Source organism: Hippocampus zosterae, chromosome 6, assembly GCF_025434085.1.
Source record: "Hippocampus zosterae strain Florida chromosome 6, ASM2543408v3, whole genome shotgun sequence".
Taxonomy (NCBI): Eukaryota; Metazoa; Chordata; class Actinopteri; order Syngnathiformes; family Syngnathidae; genus Hippocampus; species Hippocampus zosterae.
The window spans coordinates 25,354,470-25,374,648 of NC_067456.1; positions in this window are offsets into that span (position 1 = coordinate 25,354,470).

Sequence of the window (20,179 nt, forward strand, 5' to 3'; positions counted from 1 at the left end):
CCATCCATCATCTACCGCTTATCCGGGGCCGGGTCGCGGGGGCAACAGCTTTAGCAGGGAAGCCCAGACTTCCCTCTCCCTAGCTACTTCTTCCAGCTCTCCCCGGGGGATCCCGAGTCGTTCCCCAGGCAAGCTGGGTGACATAGATGGATGAACTTCTTCTCCTCACAAAGACCAACAAAACATTTGCACGTTCTGCTGCGCTCTGCTTCACTGAAACCTGGCTCAGTGACCACCATCCAGATCCCGCGCTACATCTACCCGGCTTCCGCCTTCTCCGAGCCGACCGCGACACGGAGCTATCAGGGAAATCGAAAGGTGGTGGGATTTGCTTCTATATCAACGAAGAATGGTGCACTGATGTCACGAAGCTCGACGCACACTGCAGCCCGGACCTGGAGTCGCTGTCTTTAAACTGCAAGCCATTCTACTCGCCACGTGAGTTCACCTCCTTTTTACTAGTCGGTGTTTACATTCCGCCACAAGCTAACGCTAACACGGCGATACAAACGCTAGCCGAACAAGTAAACAAACTCGAACTAAAATACCCAGAGTCACCCCTGATCATTTTGGGCGATTTTAATAGAGCACATCTTAACCGTGAACTTCCCAGATATAAGCAGCACATTGACTGTTTCACCAGAGAAGGCAACATTCTAGACCACTGCTATACAACAATCAAAAAGGCATACCGATCGGTCGCCCGTGCAGCATTGGGTCTTTCTGACCACAATTTAATCCACTTAATACCTACATACAGACAGAAACTCAAATGTGTTAAACCGGTTGTTAAGACTGTGAAAAAATGGACAGATGAAGCAAAGCTAGCTCTACAAGAATGCTTAGACTGCAATGATTGGGGCGTCTTTGAAACTTCAACGGGCACACTGGATGAATACACAGACACTGTAACATCATACATCAGTTTCTGTGAGGACATGTGTGTACCAACGAAGTCCTTCCGCTCCTTCAACAATAACAAGCCATGGTTTACTCCCAAACTCAGGCAACTCAGGAAAGAGAAAGAGGCCGCATTTAGAAGTGGAGATCGGGCACTGTACAAACATGCCCGAAACCAATTGACAAAGGAAATTAACATCGCTATGAGAAGCTATGCAGAGAGGCTGAAAAACCAGTTCTCTGCTAACGACTCTGCATCTGTATGGAATGGCCTGAAAGCAATCACTAACTATAGAATGCCATCCCCCCAAACAGTGAACAATAAGGGTCTTGCTAATGAACTAAACATGTTTTTCTGTCGATTTGAAAAGGACACCCCCATTTCCCACACACACCCACCTCTACCAGAAACCACTCTACCCCCCCCCCCCACCACCCTCTTTTCTCCACTACAGATCCACGAACAGGACGTGAGACGGCTCTTCAAGCAGCAAAAGATCAAGAAAGCTCCCGTCCTGCCTGAAAGTCTGCGCTGATCAGCTGGCTCCGGTCTTCACACAAATCAGATCCCTGGAGCTGTGTGAGGTCCCATCCTGCTTCAAACAGTCTACCATCATCCCAGTTCCCAAGAAATCGGCAACATCGGAACTGAACGACTATAGGCCTGTCGCCCTGACGTCTGTGGTCATGAAGTCCTTTGAACGCCTTGTGCTGAACCACCTAAAGAACGTCACTGGACCCCTGCTGGACCCTCTCCAGTTTGCCTACCGGGCAAACATGTCTGTGGAAGACGCAGTCAACATAGGTCTGCACTACATCCTCAAGCACCTCCACAGCACAGGGACCTACGCAAGGATTCTGTTTGTGGATTTCAGCTCTGCGTTCAACACCATCATCCCGGAACTCCTCACCCCCAAACTACTCCACCTCGGTGTGTCCCCTACGATCTGCCAGTGGATCCTCAGCTTCCTGACGGGACGGACACAACAGATGAGACTGGGAGCAACAACATCATCAATACGCACCACCAGCACTGGAGCCCCACAGGGATGTGTCCTCTCGCCACTGCTCTTCTCTCTCTACACAAACGATTGCACCTCAACAGATCCAGCTGTCAAACTCATAAAGTTCGCAGACGACACCACGCTCATCGGTCTCATCAAAGACGGCGACGAGTGGAGCAGCTGGAGCTCTGGTGCAGCCGACACAACCTCGGGCTGAACACGCTCAAGACTGTAGAGATGATCGTGGACTTCTTCTCCACAGTTGCCCCTCACACTATCCAACTGCCCTGTGTCAACCGTCGAGACCTTCAAGTTCCTGGGAATCACAGTCTCCCAGGACCTGAAGTAGGAAGTCAACACCATCTCCATCCTGAAAAGGGCCCGGATGTCCTTCCTGAGGCTGCTGAAGAAGCATGGCCTGCCACAGCAGGTGCTACGACAGTTCTACACGGCAGTCATCGAATCAATCCTGTGTTCTTCCATCACGGTTTGGTTTGGGGCCGCCACAAAAAAGGACAAAATCCGTCTTCAACGGACAGTTAGGACGGCGGAAAAAAATCGTTGGCACCGCCCGACCCACTCTTGAGGACTTGCACACTGCAAGAATCAAGACAAGGGCACGGAAAATCCTCCTGGATCCCCCGCACCCTGCCCACCACCTTTTTCAGCCACTCCCCTCAGGCAGACGCTACAGATCCATGCGCACCAAATCCAGTAGACACTTAAACAGCTTCTTCCCTCTAGCCATTAACTCCTTAAACAGTCACTGACGTAGTCACTCTTCTTGCACCACAAAATGGTGCTACAAAACTACTGGTTACTCTAAAATGGTTCAATGATTTTGTTGTTTACGATGATACTAGTGCAGCGTGTTATACCGGAGACAAATTCCTTGTGTGTTGTACATACTTGGCCAATAAAGATGATTCTGATTCTGATTCTGATTCTGGAGTCTCTCCAGCGTGTCCTGGGTCTTCCTCGGGGTCTCCTCCCGGTGGGACATGACCGGAACACCTCACCGGGGAGGCGCTCAGGAGGCATCCGAATCAGATGCCCAAGCCACCTCATCTGGCTCCTCTCGATGTGGAGGAGAAGCGGCTCGACTCTGAGCCCCTCCCGGATGACTGAGCTTCTCACCTTATCTCTAAGGGATAGCCTGGACACCCTGCGGAGAAAACTCATTTCAGCCGCTTGTATCTGGGATCTCGTTTTATCGGTCACGACCCATAGCTCGTAACCATAGGTGAGGGTTGGGACGTAGATCGACCGCTCCCTCCTACCCCCACTCGTGAAAAAGACCCCAAGATACTTGAACTCCTCCACTTGGGGTAAGATCTCCTCCCCGACCCGGAGGGGGCACTCCACCCTTTTCCGACTGAGGACCATGGTTTCAGATTTGGAGGTGCTGATTTTCATCCCAACCGCTTCACACTCGGCTGCGAAACGCTCCAGTGAGAGTTGGAGAGCCCCGTTTGAAGGAGCCAACAGCACCACATCATCTGCAAAAAGCAGGAATGCAATACTGAGGCCCCTAAAATGGACCCCCTCAACGCTTCGGCTGCGCCTAGAAATTCTGTCCATAAAGGTTATGAACAGAATCGGCGACAAAGGGCAGCCTTGGCGGAGTCCTACCCCCACTGGAAACGATTCCGACTTACTGCCGGCAATGCGAACCAAACTCTGACATCGGTGGTATAGTGACCGAACAGCCCGTATCAGGGGGTTCGGTACCCCATACCCACGAAGCACCCCCTATAGAACTCCCCGAGGGACACGGTCAAACGCCTTCTCCAAGTCCACAAAACACATGTAGACTGGTTGGGCGAATTCCCACATACCCTCAAGGACCCTGCTAACGGTGTAGAGCTGGTCCACTGTTCCACGGCCGGGACGAAAACCACACTGCTCCTCCTCAATCTGAGGCTCGACTTCCTGACGGACCCTCCTCTCCAGCACCCCTGAATAGACTTTACCAGGGAGGCTTAGCAGTGTGATCCCTCTGTAGTAGGAACACACCCTCCGGTCCCCCTTTTTAAAAAGAGGGACTACCACCCTGGTCTGCCATTCCAGAGGCACTCTGTTGACCACGCGATGTTGCAGAGGCGTGTCAACCAGGACAGCCCCACAACATCCAGAGCCTTGAGGAACTCCGGGCGGATCTCATCCACCCCTGGGGCCTTGCCACCGAGGAGCTTTTTAACCACATCGGTGACTTCAACCACAGAGATAGGAGAGCCCACCTCAGAGTCCCCAGGCTCTGCTTCCTCCAAGGAAGGTGTGTTGGTAGAGTTGAGGAGGTCTTCGAAGTACTCTGCCCACCGGTTCACAACGTCCCGAGTCGAAGTCAGCAGCGCCCCATCCCCACTGTACACAGTGTTAGTGGTGCACTGCTTCCCCCTCCTGAGACGTCGGATGGTGGACCAGAATTTCCTCGAAGCCGTCCGGAAGTCGGCTTCCATGGCCTCACCGAACTCTTCCCACGCTCGGGTTTTTCCCAAACCTTAACCAGCAAAACAAAAATAGATAAAATATTTTGTGCTTTATTTTTTTTAATTTAATCAAAGATGATGTCTGGATTAATGGCTACAATTAGCACGTTTTGCAATGCACAGCTTTTCGAAGCGAGATTTGAAGCAGGACACAGCAACTCTCGGCTCCTGCTCAATGTGTAGTGGGAATTTTAGTTTACTGAAGTAGCAGTCACAAAGCGGCACGATTGTTGGCAATATTCGGCACGTTTTCTCTGAAAAAAAACTCAAGCAGCTTATCAGCGTGATTGGGGGGTAATGTCTTTAAGTGACGCCTTAATTTATTTGGCTTCATGCTGTCCACGACCAAAACTTTTAGACAAAGTAAGCACATGGACCTTCCCTCGTCTGCCACCGCAGGCGCATTGAAGCCAAGCTCTACATACGCCTCATCATATTTCCTCCCTGAGAATGCTCCCTGCGCAAACTCTGCCAATGAGCGTGCTACTGACCCCTAATGTAGTGGAGGTGCAACGGTAAGTTATTTTAGGACAGTAAAAAAATAAAAAAGCATGTTCCCCTAGGTCAAACGCGCCCCCCGTGACGGAGCCCCCCCCCCCCCCCCCCCCGAGGGGGGCGCCCCCCACTATTTGAGAAACACTGCATTACACACACTGGTGACCTGTGATCGCTCGCTGAAGTGGAGATCTTTTTGCTGTTTCTTATAAACATACTTGATCTCCGATATCAGACATGTCCAGCTCCGGGCCTGGAGTGCCACTGTCCTGCCTGTTTTCCAGCTCTTCCGCCTGAAACACACCTGATTCAGATGATCAGCTCATCAACCAGCTCTGAAGCAGCACTAGAACGATCCTGATGATTTGAATCAGGTGTGTTGCTCCTGGAAGAGCTGGAAAACAGGCCGGACAGCGGCCCTTTAGGACCGACTTTGGACACCCCTGTCCTATATGGACTCAAGCACATCTGTTTCTGCTCACGGCATGTCAAAGGCGCGTGAGCCTCTCCAGCACTGAATTTCAAAGGAATTAAAGGAGCCATCCCCATCGGCCAGGAAGCAAGTTGGCTGCATTCACTCCCACAACGCAACGTAAACGGCATTTTGTAACAGAGACCATCTACGAAACTAGGCAAAGAAAACTCAATGCAAGCACAAAATTAGACTCTGTTTGGCACTAGATTTGTGCTGGGCACACAAATACCTGAAGGCTCAAAATCAGTCATTTTGATCACATTCTTCTTTGTGTGGGGCATCGTCAACTATGAGTTCTTGTCCAGGGCCAAATGACCAACAACGTGTCTCCAAGAGAATCTGCGGCATGAACATTTTTCACCATCACACTGAGGCGAGACGTTTGACATGGCAAATTGTGGCTTCTTCACCATGACAGTATTCCTGCTCACAGTTCCCTAAGCATCCAACAGTTTCTGGACAACGTGGACACATTTGTGCCGAAGCAACCTCCTTACTTACCTGATTTGGTGACTTTTTCACACTTCACAACCTCAAGGGAGTACTGAAAGGGACGTGTTTTGAAGATGTGGACAACATCGAGGTGGCTGTGATGATGTAGATGTGGTGGTTCCCAGAATAATTCTTGCAGGAGTGCACCAGGGGATTACTTCCAAGGGGGACATTTGTAGTTGATGATTTGGATTTCAAATAAATCTTTTACGACAGGAGCCCTGAAACTTTTCTGACACACCTCGCACAGCAACGGTAATAAGACATTACATCTGGCAAAACAAGGTCATACCAGGGCATGACAGCTTTTAAATGAGAGTAAGATAAGAGATCCTATTTTTTCTTTCTAACATCAAAAAATCTGCCATTGGCTGGCGACCAGTCCAGAGTGTCCCAAAGTCAGCTAGGATACATTCCAGCTCATCCCAGAGCCCAGTGAGGAAAAGCACAGAAGATGGATAGATAGACATGCAAAAATAAAACAAATAATCAAACATTCACACAATATTAGTTTGCTCTGCAGTGAAAAAGCAGCATGATCAATTGTTTTATGATTTCACAATTCACAGTTGGTGTTGGTTCCACTGTGCTTTTTGTCACATTTTACTTTTCATTTTTTCAGCTGTAAGTTTATGTGGTAGTGTTGGCAATCCATTTTCCGTGTGACTCAGATATGGCACCGGCAGCATTAAGCCCACCGTTTGAAAACCACTCACTCTTTTACTCCATTTGGAAGCAGCACATCCACGCTTTATACCCCTCTTCCTCAACTGGCGGACCGCGATCCACGACCGGACCGCCGACCTCCTCTGTCCGGACCCTCGGCAAATTGTATAAAATAATTTATAAAGTGATTTTTACGTTATACATTTTATATTTGTGGACTATAATCTGCACATTACCGCGATCGCTTGTTAAAACTATCCGTTGTGTTCTTTGCGTGCACTAACAGATGTAATGCAGAGGACCACGGCAGCGCGACTTTGTGTGTATAATGTTTGACTCACTGGAGACCCTGGCTTCAGCATATACGATGCCCTGATTGTCTCCTCTGAACCTAAGGTGTGCCCATACATAAGCGTCAGCACGCGTCTATCCCAATACAGACACATTCAAAATGGATGATTGTGTCAGGATACAGACGCATGCGCGACGCCACAGTGTGCTCACAGCTTCAGCCCAGGAGAGCCGCACACAGACAATTAGGCAAGACGAATCGCGGGAGGTTTCGATTGTGTGCAGTTCTGCTCCCGTCTACCCGGGGATCTTTGCAGCTGTTTAATAGCAGAACACCGCAACATGGTAAATGAACATCACAATGGCGTCCTCAAATAATATTTGCATGCCTCAGACAATGCATTTACCTTAAGTGGAAGAACAGCACTGCACATTCCTGTGCTCCCTTGTGTCAGTATTTAAAATGGTTCTTAACTCTTAACTAAGTGATTTCAGAGGGGATGGGATAAGGGGAATTGTACAAATGAAAATGATATTTTTGTTTTCATGTTTTGTATTTATTTTGGTAAAATTAGTATTTTGTTTTGTTTTTGTTAAATTAAGGGGAAAAAAAGACAACTACCGTTTAACAAAGTTAAAGTAAAAATGTCTTATTTCCCTAAAAGGGCTATTTCTATTATTAAGCAGGCACAACTAAACAAAATAAAAGAGTTCCTGTGCCTCAACACAATACCTCTCATTATTTGCTGTGTACTGGCAAAGTGAATAATTGTTATTTTCATGCACCCCATTATTGGTTGGTTGTGAGGAGTGTTGATTTGTATAAGCTTGGCTTGACCATACTAAATGGGCATATAGCCCTGCTCCCCATGACCGCCGTGCATGGGACCGGACCTGGGTCTTATTAAAAAAAAAAAAAGTGGACCGACAGCATTTCTAGTTGAGGACCACTGCTTTATACCATTTGGAAGACAGAGAATTACAGACATGGCAATATAACAAATGCTGGAATATATACGGTAACATTTAAAAACAGTCAAAACGTTTAAAAAAAATATGTATTCATTGATTTCGTCAGGAAGCAAATTAAGCCTGAAATTATTTACATTCGTGCAGCTGAAAGGGTAAGGGTTCAATTCAGATTTTCTTTCACATTGAAATTGTTATTATTTTTTTAAACATGAAAAACAGTGCTTCTATGAGAAACAAAAACATGGGAATATGGCAGTCAGTCAGTAGCGATGACATTTTCAAGTCATTTACATGAACTGTACCTTAAGTGTTGGGTGGTGCATGTTATTAACATATGCTGTGCACTTCACGGCAAAGGTTACCATAGAAGCCGAAAGGGAACTAACGTTAATATGTTTTTGCATGAGCTTGAGCTCAGAAAAGTTCCAGGACTGAAATACATTTGTAATATTTGGTAAAAGCAATACACAGGTAGCTTGAGTTTCTTTGTTTCTATTTGAGTTAATATATGCTATTGCTTATTGGACAGCCATGCAATGTTGAAATTACACCTGTGATTGGTTTTTCAAATTTTTTTCACAAGATTTTGTAAAGTAAGGGTGCTTAAGTAAGGGCTGAAACTAATGATTACTTTAATAAATGATCAATCTGTCCATTAGTAGATGAATCCGATTAAAGAAACCATTCATTTTCCATCCCTACATTCAAAAACATATATATATATATATATATATATATATATATATATATATATGAAGGAGGTTGCTGAAGTGCTCTTTCCAGAGTTCAAGGCAGTCAATTTCAGTGGTGATGCGATTTCCACTGGCATCCTTCATGAGGGCGGTCTTGATGTGCGGTCCGATGCGGGCTTGGCGCAGCATTTGAAAAGACCTGTCTACGGTCGTTGCGCTGTGCTGCTGATTCCATGCGTTCGGCCTCTTCTCCCCAGTATCTCTCCCTGTCAATTGCAATTGCCGCATTCCGTGCTGCATTGAGTCTCCGGTACTCTGTGATATCACCGCGCAGGCGACCAGCACGGCGGCGGTCAATGATGTCGAGGGTCAGCTGTGAGATCCATGGTTGTTTGGGAAGAGATCTTGATCTTCCCAATACGTCCTGGGCAGACTGGTTGACCTTTAATTTGAAAGTCTCCCAGTCTGCGATGTTATCAGCGGCCAGAGCGGTGAAGGCGTTGGTGATGGAGCGGCGATATGCGGAGGCAGTGGTGGGGTCGCTGAGTCTGGAAGACATTAAGCGTGGTTGTGGCCTGATAGATGGGTCTGGTCGTATTTTAAGTCTTAGCTGGGCAACCAACAGGCGGTGGTCAATGTTGCCCAGCTGTGCACCTCTGAAGACCCTGCAGTTGGTGACGGAGGATCGCCAGCGGCGGGAGATGATGATATGGTCTATCGCCTTCCGGGTTCTTCCATCAGGGCTATACCAGGTCCAGTGATGGATCTGCTTGCGGGGGAACCATGTGTCGGTGATACAGAGGTTATTTGAATGGCAGAGGAGAAGCAGACGTTTGCCAATGGGTTGTGAGGGGGGTTTGGTGAGATCGTCCTTCTCTGGAAGAAGAAGAGAAGGTTGCATTGGCGTCAGTGAGGATGATGACGATGTCATGTGGTGGGGTTTGGCTAACGACCTGATGGAGTTGGTCGAAGAAGGTGTCCTTCACTGTATCATTGGCGAGTTCTGTGGGGGCATAAGCAACGATGACTGTCATTTTGCCATGTCGGTGGAGGAACCGTGCAGACAGGAGTCGATCGTTAATTGGGATCCAGCTGATAAGTGATTGCCGTGTATATTTGGACATGGCCAGCGCAACTCCATGGAGGCCCGTCCGGATTTCAGGGCCACTCCATATTAAGCTGTGTTCTCCTGCTGTAATTTCGCCGCTGCCTTGCCATCTTGATTCACACAGACCCGCCATGCTGATTTTGTAGCGGGAAAGCTCCAAGGACAGCAGTAAAGGAGCTCCAGCCCGAAGAAGCGTTTGGACGGTCCATGTGGCAATGCGCATCTTCAGGCGTAGGTCAATCCGTACTCGTTGGTCGGGGACGTTCCTATGTCTTGTCTTGGTTTGGGCAGTCTGGTTTCTTCTGGTCGGTTTCGTAACAATAAATTTCTCCTGAGTGGGTTGTTGGCCCTCTGCAGGATAGTCGTATGATGGGGCTGCCATCTCAGCGGCGTACCGATACACCGTTGGGACCTTGTTAGTCTGGAACCTCCCCGAAGACCGGCCCGCCAAAGGAGACCCTACCTGGAGCAAGCTCCAGACGGTAACGCTCTCCGGATCATTGGAACACACAAGCCTCCTTGCCACGGCAAGGCCAGGACCCACAAGGAGGGTCCCGTCTTGTTACTGCTGCCAACTCTACCACCCCCAACCCCAACTGCAAAACTGACCCAGTCACAATCGACGAGGTCAGAGCAGCAATAAAATCACTAAAAAATCACAAGGCCCCTGGAATCTGTGCCATCACTGCCGAGCTGCTCAAGAAGGTGGTGACTCCATGGCCCAGTGGCTCACCCACATCATTAACCATGTGTGGGTGGCAGAACAGCCCCCCACAGACTGGACCAGAGGCATCATCCTGCCATTCTGGAAGCGGAAAGGCGACAAACAACTCTGCAACAACTACAGAGGCATCTCACTGCTCTCCATACCCGCAAAACTGTTCACCCGGATCCTTCTCACCCGCACCCTTCCCGCCATTCGAAGCCATTGCTGCCACCAACAAGCTGGCTTCATGCCCAACCGATCCACCATAAATCACATCTCAGCAGTTAGACTCATTGTTGAGAAGGTTAGAGAGTTTCGGAAGGACCAACATCTTTTTATAGCCTTCATAGATCTCAAAGCTGCCTTTGATACAGTCGACCACCTCTCCCTTTGGAACATTCTGAAATACCTTGGAGTGCCACCCAAAATAACCACATTGTTCCAGCAACTCTACAACAACTCAGAGAGCTGTGTTTGTGTGAATGGGAAGGACTCAGAGTGGTTCCCCATTAACAGCGGGGTCTGACAGGGCTGTGTGGCCGCTCCTGACCTATTTAACTGTGTCATTGACCACCTTATGATCCAAGTCCGGGAGCAAGTCTCAGGCGTGTCGCTCGGCAACTTCCACCTGACCGACCTTGAATACGCTGATGACACCACCCTGTTCAGCAACTCCCTCCAACACCTCAGCAGTGCTCTCGCCATATACCAAACAGAATATTTTTTTTTAATATATATATATATAGATATATATGTTCATCTTCATTGTTTATCGCGAAAATAAAGAGATGTTTAGCTCTACTAAATAACTAACAATTTTATTGCAATGCTTGTGGGTAGACAACATTTTTTCGCTAAGATGCCCGCGCGATCGTAGTGAGCGACTGCCTGAGCGGCGCAGTGGCGGCGCGCAGTGGCGGCGCGCAGCGGCGCGGTGAAGTAGGTACGTTTTGAAAAGGGACAGACGGAAGGACAGACCGCGTGCGGGACGACGCGCAATATATATATATAGATACACACAGACCCCCCCCCCCACACACACACACACACACACAAAAGCGATGATCGACTCATTAGCTTATGCACTTTATCGAGATTGTGGGTTGAATCTGGCCCCAGCTTTGCTGTGTCGAGTTTGCATGTTCTACATGTGCTTGGTTGGGTTTTCTTCTGGTAATCTGGTTTCCTTCCACATTTGAAAAACATGCATGGTAGGTTGATTAGCAGTCGTGCTAACCAGTTGACCATTGTGCCAGCATATCTATACGTGGGCGGCACGGTTGTTGACTGGTTATCACCTCTGTCTCACAATGCAGGGGTCCAGAGTTCGATTCAGGGCTCTGGCCTTCCGGTGTGGAGTTTTCATGTTCTGCCCCTGTGCCTGCATGGGTTTTCTCCAGATAGTCTGAATTTTTGAGTAAACTCTGAGTATCATTTCAGGCCATGCCTAGAGTCCTCTTTTTTGGAACTCAAACTATCGTCATCCTATCCTCAGCTTTTCATGGCAGAACCATCATCTGATGTTGTGGCATTTCTGCCCCGCTCACAAAAAGACGCTGACACCCACTTGATCATGTCTGCCATGCACAAAAGGGCAGAAAGCCCAACTTGCTTTTGACTTACAGGATGGCCTGTTCTCTGCTTCAAAGAAATGGGTCTCAAAACTGGCACAGCCTTGTAGCAGCAGCCAAATATAATAGCAAATAGCAACTCACTGTCAATTCCGCTATCATACATTAACATCAGTCGAAAGGAGGATAATTGGAAAAAAGGAGGGCATGCAGACAAGCGAGAGAAAAAAGTCAGTGCCCACACACAGCGAAATCCTCACTGCAGCAAATCTACCGCCTGTAACGCCTGCACAGCAGGTGCTGTTGTTCCGCCACTGACTGACTCCAAAGGCACCATCACAATTGCCTTTCGAGACAGGCAGATGCCAAGAATAATGATAATCTCTATTGGCCCTCAAACATGGCCTTCAAATTGAATACCGCGTGAGATCACACCTCCCCCATTCATTTTGTTTTGAAAACGAGCAGAGATGCAGATCATTGTAGAGGAAAACCAGTCTGTATCATTTTGTTTTATTTAATCAAAATACATACTACAAATAAGTAGTTTGTTTTGAACATCAGCTTGCTGTCAGCACTGTGCATAATTATAAATGCAATAATGATAATCATCATTCGTCAAAAGGTAATCAACTTACACTTTCAAAGCTCATTCATGTTTTATTTGAGACACGTTCTCTGCATTTCTTCCCTGCTGAATGTGGGATTCACAGAATTCTGTTTGTTTTTTGTTTTTTTTTTACAAAAAATTATCTTTTCCTCCAAATTGGTTTAGAATTAGAATTAGTTTTTCTTCTAACAGTGCAAATATTTTTAACAATTTATGATGTATCAACTGTACAACCTTACATTTAAACCTTTGGGTAAAACTGAAAGAAATGAAAGTGGCAGTTATTTTAAAGCTTTAATTCATTTTCTATGCTTATCCCCATTAAGTTTTGTAATTGAGCTGGGGCCTGTCCCACGTGCCTTTGGGTGAGGTTAGGGTTTATAAACCCAGGAAAGATTTTTTTTGGTTTGTTTTTTTACAAAAAAAGTTCAACAGACCTTAGGAGAGGGCTTGTAGTCCGTGATGGTCTGGATCCCCTGCCACAGGTTCCTGGTGTCTCTGCTGTCCTTGAACTGGTCTGCAATCCTCCTTGAATATTGTCTCTTGGCCAGTCTGATGCCTCTTGACAGGTTGGCCCTGGCAGTCCTGAGGCCCACCACATCTCCAGGTGAGATCCATCTTCAATCAATTGCGAACATTCTCCCTCCATGTTGTTGACCGATAAAAGAGTTTCATTGCATTCATCCAGTTCACATGTTGGAGGATTTTCTTTTGTGCAAATATAAAATCTAAGCAGCTTCGATTTGTTTTATTCATAGAGTCTGCCAACCGTTTCATCTAAAGCAATCAGATTTCTTATAAAATCACAGACCTCAAAAGTAAAGTCACCAACTGATCCTTTGGTTGAGCTTCCATTTGCATACCTGTCAACTCATACGGTTTACCCATAGTTCATACGTACATGGCCGTATCGCACAAATCATACGGATTCTGAAAATTTCCGCGTTTTTTTTTCACCAACTCCAAATGATTTGGAGTTGGTGAAAAAAGTAACGCAGGAATATAACTCTGAACACAGTAATGCCACGAAGTAGAATGATGATTAGACATTAACCAGACATAGTATTATGAAGAGCTACAATAAATATTGAAAATTTCGTGGGGATTCTTTCTGCCGTTATTTTGACATATAAAATGCTTTGGTATGTTATAAGGATTTTTTTGCTCTATATAGGGACCTTTTGGTAGTTTATAGAGGTTGGCGCTCCGAAAATTTGACAGGTATGCATTTGGGAAACATAGCTCTTTTCCAAACTCCAAAATCTGAGCAGCAGTTGCTGTTTTTTCCCATGATGGCATGCCTTGTTCCTCCACCATTGCTTGTCCTCACTTGATGGTATTCGTTGCCATAAAAATGGAGCCATCCTATTTCTGTTAGGGTTTGTATGTGATCCCAATTGCACGACAACGGGCAGGTATGGTGGAAGCCAACATTTGGCGTTGTTTATTAGGGTCTTTGCAATGTCACTCAGGGAGAAGCATGAAGAACCCACACGGAAATGTCGGCACAAGAAACGATAGTGAAGGGTCCATCGACACCTATGCGTCGACGCATGCGTTGGGCTCACAGAGCAATCCACGTGTCGGTGCCTGTACTGCTTCATGACGATCACGTGATCAACACGTGAACTGCGTCGACACAGTCCAGGCGGCATCGACTCAGTCCAGGGGCCGTCGACGCAGCAAAAGCCCGCCACACAGTGTTTAAAAGGAAGTGCGTCTAGCGACACGATGCCGCCTGCTGAAACGAGCCAGAACTCACCCTCGCTCTTATTCCATTGTGTGTGTGTTCTCCATAGCAGGCATAGAGTAAGCTCAAAGTCTTGAAGCATAAATCACAAATTTTCATTGCAATTCATTCAACAGGCTTTGTGCAGTGCATTAAAAAACACTCAGAGGCACTATAAGAATAACAGAATACTGTCAAATAGATGTCTTTAGATCACAGCTATTTTTAGATGTGAAGTTTGGGATTTTTTGGTGCATGTACAGGGGAGTTATGAAGCATCTCCTCCTTTATGGAAAAAGAAATATTAAATGCAAATTTGGATGCCTCGTCATATAGTATTGAAAAAAACGTTTTTTTTTTCATGTTGTTGTCCGAGGTCTTAAAATGTGATGTCTATCAGATTAATCCTCCAGGAGAAGGGTGCAAATGTAGGACCCCTATAAATGCGGCAAAATGGACCCAAATCGGACTTTCAAAAACTAATAGCTCACTGCTGCAGAGCTATTTTGTTTTCATCGTTTATGAGAACTTTAAAACATCAAATTATTAACCAGGGCCAATGAGTGTGCAAAATTTGATGAGTTTTTACACATGTTTAGGTCCCCAAAAATGCGATTCATTTTTGTAAATAACAATAATAATAATGTCCAAAAATCCAATAGAGGCATCACAGCAGTTGCCACTAGGACTTTAATAAAATAATAATAATAATAATAATAATAAAGGCGGCACAGGTACCGGGTTCAATTATAGCTCCGGCCTCCCTGTGTGGAGTTTGCATGTTCTCCCCGGGCCTGCGTGGGTTTTCTCTGGGTACTTCGGTTTCCTCCCACATTCTAAAAACATGCATGGCAGGCTGATTGACCACTCTAAATGGTCCCTAGGTGTGAGTGTGAGCGCGGATGGTTGTTTTTCTCTGTGTGTCCTACGATTGGCTGGCAACTGGTTCAGGGTGCCCCCCGCCTACTGCCCGAAGATGGCTGGGATTGGCCCCAGCACCCCCCGGCCCTTGTGAGGATTAAGCGGAGCAGAAAATGGATTGGATAGATGAGTAATAATATATTCTACAAAATAAAAATAAAGATTTCACAGTGGTTGCTGCTGGGGCCCCAATTAGTCAAGTTCCAACAAGTCAGCTAAAAGCTCTCTCTGCATTCAACTTTCCTCACTGGTCATATAATTTGCAGCAGTTGAAAACGTCCAAATTACATGGAAGGTCCTAATCGTAAGATACTGTATAGTTTTTTTCCAGTTCATATTTGTACAGAAAATCTGAAATTAGAAAATGAGTTTTAAATTTTGTTTTTTTCAACAGATAATGAGAAAACAAGTAATTATTTTTGTTTTTGCTTGCCTTTTTTGAAAAACGAATGAACAAATTATACATGTATTAAGATACTTTCTTCAAACACAATTTCCCAATGCTGCAAATTCAGCAAGTGCTATATAATAAATAAATAATCTGTATAAGTGTATTTTAATAAAAGCTGTTTGTATTTGGGAAAAAAAGAAGACTTTTGTCATTGGCAGGTTTGTTTAAAAACATTGACATTTTTCTCTTAATTTAAATGATGCCCTTTGCGGAGACCATTTATGAAGAGAAATCCTCCTCCTCCTCCTGGGCAATCACCCCCGTCAGGGACTTGCCCTCCCTCCCGGGTCCCACACCCGGCACGACTCTCGCTAGTGCCTCGCGAGGTTAACACTCAGTGCGGGCCCCGGAAGGGCCCTCGCCTGATTATTGTTTTAGGAGGGTTGTGGGGTGGCTACATCCACTCCCCTCCGTTCCGGCAGGGAGAGCACTGAGCACCTCATCTTCCGGTGAGACCCCACCTCCTTACCCCCCAGGCTGGTGGGCATTTAGACGCGTCTGGGGCCCAAAAGCCCCGGCGTTCCCCCGCCCTCGCACCACTCGGAGGCATCCCACCATGCAAAGGATGAAGAGAAATCGTCATCATCATCGTCATCATTTAGAACACGATGTCAGTGATTTAAAATATTTGGAGAAAAAAAATCAATCGTGTTTCTTGAGTTGATTGTTTACTTATCGTGAATGTTCACATCTGTGTGATCTGCACTGTCAGCCAGATGGCAGATGGTCGTCCTAATGAGACATGCTTGCACTGCTTCATCTTTGAGTTGCAGAGAGAACTGCAGTTCAGTAAACTTCACTGATGAAACATGAGAAGGATTAAGGATCTGCTTTCGGTAATCAAAGCATTCTTAATCACTTTTAATTCAAACTAGAAAAAGACAACGATATGGAGTATCGGTTGAATGCCCATAATTATCAAATATTATATTAAAGACGATGTGTTGCACTTACAGTAGGTGTCTTTTCAGATTATATTTATGTACCTACAGTGAATTCTTTTAAATAAAAACCTTCTCTAATAATGTGAAAATACGTCTAAGCAAACTTTTGAATGATAACGCATAGATTCCTTCTGTATATTTAACTCAAGTGGAAGCAACATCTGAATTCGATCCAACTCGGAATCACTTAGAAAGTATTGTCAGGCTCCATTTCTACAACTTTCACATCAGATCTCAGTGTCAAAGCAGGGCTTTGATGGTGTCTACCTGGGTAACTTCTCACTTTGTGATGCTGCTTGACTCTTCTTGCTGTGAATGGCATCTGTCAGGACGTTTCCTGCCCATTCAGATCTGGACACTTTTAGTGGGCAGCGAATGGCGTGTTGCTGGTTGCAGGAAAAGGAGGAGTGCTGCCTCCCCTGGGTGCCCCTTGCGCCCCACCATATGGCCTGGCCTAGACATTCTAAGATGGGTGACTTGGTCCACGGACCACCTGAGGCAGTGGGAGCTTTCATAATCACTGGAGACAAGGGCCACTTGACACTAGCCTGACAGATGGTACGCCAGCACTGCTGCCTTGGACTGCTGTTGCTACTAGTCTGTGTATGTGTGTTCAGATTGGGAAGCACAATATGGGTGATGATGTGTCAGGTGTAGTTAAACATGATGGTGGTAGCCAGTCTTCTTTAGTCTCAAGGGCAACTATTGCCTTAGGCCGCGGCTGCAGGAAAATTTCATCACATGGGAAGAGAGTAGTCAAAACCAGAGTCAAGCACAGAGCTGCATCATTGATTTCTTTTCTTTGTCGGACATTGCCGGTTGCCATTTTTGAATGGAATTTTGACGTTCAAACATTTCAGGCCAATTTTACCTGTGCCGCACAGATGATTTATTTCGCCTACATTTGATGATTAATAGTATCTCAAAAATATACCAAATAGAATAGGAACTTGAAATCCCTGTAAATTGAAAATAAAACATGTCTTACGAATATGACACACCACAGACACAGCCTTGTTAACAAACATATCAATGAATGATTAAAGATATTGCCAAGTGTATAAACCTTCAAAGCAGCGAAAAACCAAGCCCTTAACTCAGCTCTCAGAGGCTGTGGGTGTGTCTGCTGAATGCGCAGAAAACATACACCACTCAAATTTTAACTGTCCATTATATATGTGCGTACGTTGAGCAGCTTTCTTATCCCAACATAATCGGATATATTTGAGTTAACAAAATATAAATACCGGTACTGAAAGCCTCCGGCAGCTCAACTATATCCCACTGAGTCATTGCAAGTGTTGCAACATGAGGCTCTAGCCACCATTGAGCTCCTGGACACCACTATAGCCAAAGCTACGTAATAGGACTGTTGTGTTTCTATTTCAAGTGGAAATACATTTCATAGTGTTATCCCCTGCAAATCACATTCTGTTGAAAATGTTTACTTGAAAAGTTATTGTCATTTTAATGTATGCTTGGGACACCTGGTCGTTACATTTATAGGGTCTAAAAATCAAAGTAACGTGGGATGATGATGCTGATGATGCTGACAATGATGCTGATGATGATGATGACAAGGAGGAGCAGGAGGAGGAGAAAGAGGAAGAGGAATATTAAGGGTGGGTTTTAAAAAAAATGGATGAATCAAATCGATTTTTTTTCATAGCCCCATATCGATTCATAAAACCATAAGACGTCTCTTTCCCATACATTCATGTGATTTCTCATATCACTCACGAGTGTAGCATATTAAAAACAACCAGAAGTAAGCAGGGAAATTAGCGTCAACAAGCCTGATCACAGATGTGTGGAGGTTTCTGGATTTTCAAAAAGTCAAAAGCGGTAATAAACTGAAATTTTACGAGACACTCACAGTACAATAATGTGAATTTTTTCAGTGTGTTTTTACAATTTTTTAAACAGCCTGCCCTGTGGTTGGAATTGATTAAAATCATTATTTATATTGATCCGATCATTCATTCATTCATCTTCCGAACCGCTTCATCCTCACTAGGGTCGCGGGGGTGCTGGAGCTATCCCAGCTGTCTTTGGGCAGTAGGCGGGGGACACTCCAAATTGGTAACCAGCCAATCGGAGGGCACACAGAAACAAAATACCATGCACGCCCTCACTCACACCGAGGGACAATTTTGATTGATCATTCAGGCTGCCATGCATGTTTTTGGAATATGGGAGGAAACCGGAGTACCCGGACAAAACCCACGTAGGCCCAGGGAGAACATGCAAACTCCACACAGGGAGGCTGGAGCTGGAATTGAACCTGGTACCTCTGCACTGTGAAGTAGACGTGCTAACCACTGGGCCACCGGGCCGCCCTGATCAGATCATGTTCAATTAAACATGATTAATGGAAGCTGGCACGGTGGTCGACTAGTTAGCACATCCTCCTCATAGTGCAGAGGTGCATGGGTTCGATTCCAGTTCCGGCCTTCCTGTGTGGAGTTTCCATGTCCTCCCCATGCCTGTGTGGGTTTTCTCCGGGTTTACTCCAGTTTCCTCCCACATTCCAAAAACATGCATGGCGAGTTAATGGAACAGTCTAAATTGTCCTTCTGTGTGATTTTGATTCTGCATCAAAAATCAGTCAAAAAGAATTGTAAATTGTGTCCAATTGGGCCCTTGAATCACATCAATTTTAGAAATCTCAACTCATACCCAGCCCTAATGAGGATGATTATGAATTCTACACTCAAATAGCACTTGATTCCATCTGCTTTGACATTGTTCCCCAAACTTTGAAGATTTAACGGAAAAGCTCTTGTTGTTTTCCTTTTTTCCCCCACAATGACAGTGCTCTATGCAACACAGACTGGTCAGTGACAGTGAGGCTGGAAGATTACCATATGAAGAAAAAATAGGTACTTTTCATATTTGTAACATTATATTATTTTGGAGTGTGACTGTGAGTGTAAATAGTTGTTGTCTGGGAACCAATTCAGAGTGTCCCTCGCTTACTGCCCGATGACAGCCTGGGAAGGCTCCAGCACGACCGACCCTTGTGAAGATGAAGTGGTTTCGATATTGGGTGGATATTATTTATGGAATAATGTCGAGCATTTGTGAATAATTTTGTACACATACAGTCTGCCCATTTTATGACAAAAGGTACATGCACAGTTCAAGTAATGGATATCTGGTAAGACTGTAAGATGTTGTAAGTTTTATAATTTTACAAGTAGACAATAGGATTAAACAGTTCAAAAAAAATTTTTTAAATGACTTTTTTTGTTTTGGTTTGTTTTTTAAATACAACTTCTTTGGAATGGTATATATGAAGGCTGGACTAAAATGTATGCAGTTTTTACAATACACAACATAGAATGCATCTTTATTTATATAGTGCTCATAGCAGTAGAGAAAAACGATAGTCTGGAAAAGATACAAATTGATGCATTGGAGATGAATAATTAACCTAATGGGGTACAGCGATGTGAATGACTTGTGCTCTCAAACCGTGCATCATTCGTCTTTTGTTCCATTTTCTATTGACAATTGTTTTATTTGATTTTTTTGAAAGGGTGACTGATCATTTATTTATTTATTTATACACAAAAACAGGGAAACACTAAGAATTTTCATGTTTACATTATAGGCTCGGATCTAAATTCCGAATAGGATTTGTAAAGACCACGTATTTGA